Source organism: Panthera pardus, unplaced genomic scaffold, assembly GCF_024362965.1.
Source record: "Panthera pardus isolate Hobbes unplaced genomic scaffold, ASM2436296v1 HiC_scaffold_17, whole genome shotgun sequence".
Lineage (NCBI taxonomy): Eukaryota > Metazoa > Chordata > Mammalia > Carnivora > Felidae > Panthera > Panthera pardus.
This window is the reverse complement of record NW_026526732.1, coordinates 109,198,402-109,200,036: the sequence shown is the minus strand read 5'-3', so window position 1 is coordinate 109,200,036 and position 1,635 is coordinate 109,198,402. Positions and strand designations below refer to the sequence as shown.

The 1,635-nt window shown below is 42.0% G+C and overlaps 1 protein-coding gene across 1 annotated transcript in view; it reads right to left on the bottom strand.

Annotated features, from left to right (window-relative positions):
- LOC109252608 (histone H2B type 1-C/E/F/G/I) overlaps positions 1-1,635 on the bottom strand; it is a 490,736-nt gene that overhangs the window by 275,229 nt on the left and 213,872 nt on the right. The gene's annotated exons all lie outside the window — the stretch shown is intronic.

Genomic DNA, 1,635 nt, shown 5'->3' with positions numbered 1-1,635 from the left:
CTCCCCCCGCTCGTCGTGCCCGGCGGACGCGCGGAACTACGGTTCCCAGAATGCTCCACGACGCCGAACTCCATTTCCCAGAGCTCCCGTTGGGCGGGGCCGGGAGTTCTCCGCGCCAGTCTCTGGCTTCTGAACGTCTCTGGTGGGAGTAACGGGACCCTGGGGACCCTCAAGTTTGTGTGACCGAACGTAGTGTAGGAGATACAGATTTACACACGTGTATAATTTTAAAACGCAGGGAAACACTGCACAATTCATTATTTGCCCTTACTACTTGTTCTGCATTCTATTTAGTGCTCTATTTCTTCGTCATTTTAAAACTTCTTGTCGTGGCCCATTATATTGCCTTCAGGACTTTCAAATGGGTCGCGACCCACATCTTCTTTAAATGCTAAAGGAAAGCGGGAAGTGGTGTTACCGTGTTCTGCCCGACAGCAGTGCATGGTGTATGCCTACGTCAGCTGCGAATGGAGTCCAACGCTGGTCTGTCGGTGTGTCCCTGGCAGAAAAGAACCCAATAGAAGTCCGTAGGTTTTTATAGTGTTCGATGTGTGGCCCACGCAACTGACTGTGCTGCTTCCCAGGCTTTTGGATAGAGGGCCTAAGGTCAAGTCACTGCTGGATGACAAAACATTGAACTTGGAAATCCTAACAATGAGTATATGAAAGACAAATTCACAAAGGAAAGGAAAGGAGAAACTGGACATCTAAGAGCAGATTTCAAAAAAGATCTAAGGGAGGCACTAGAAAATTTCAGGGAACAAGTTGATATTCTCAGTAGATTCCAAGAAGACATCGACCCAATGAAAACAGGATAGAAAGATGTGAGAACAAGATGTAAAAAAAAAACAAAACACTAAAAAGACATTCTAGATGAAAAAGGATAAAAATATATAGCAAGCATATTTAACATAAGCAGCATAATTAAAGTCATATTGGAGAACTGGATGGATGCTGTGAAAAGTGAGTCGGTTACCTATAGGATATTCTTTTAAAAAGCTCTTCTATGAATCAGAAGAAAAAGAGGAATGAGGTAGAAGAAAAAGTGATATAAAGGACAGACGATGGAAAGCCAACATAGGGATAACTGGCCATCAGGAAAAAGTGATGATACGAAATGAGCTATGATTTTCATATGACTTTCTATATGCCAGGCAGGGTCCTAATAAGTGCTTTGCATCTATTAACTTTTTTAATTCCTAAAACAAGCTAATGAAGTTAATCTGTATTATTATTCCTACTCTACAACTGAAGGAAGCCGAGGCCCAGATACGTTGAATAACTTGCCTAAATCACACAGCAAGCAAATGGGGAAGCTGGGACTTGAGTTTAGTAATTTGGTCCCAAACTCTCACTTTTAATCTCTGTAACACTAGACCCCTCAAGTAAAGACATGAAGAGTTTCCCGAGTTTAAGAATATATCTCTCATTCATGGCTGGTGGGAGGGCAAAATGGTACAACCACTTTGGAAGACAGTTTGCAATTTCTCACAAAACAAAACATACTCTTACAATACGATCCAGCAATCTCGTTCCTGGATATTTGCCGGAATGAACTGAAAACTCATGCTCATATAAAAGTCTAATTTCCAAAACTTGAAAGCCACCAAAAATGTCCTTCAATAGGTGATGGAT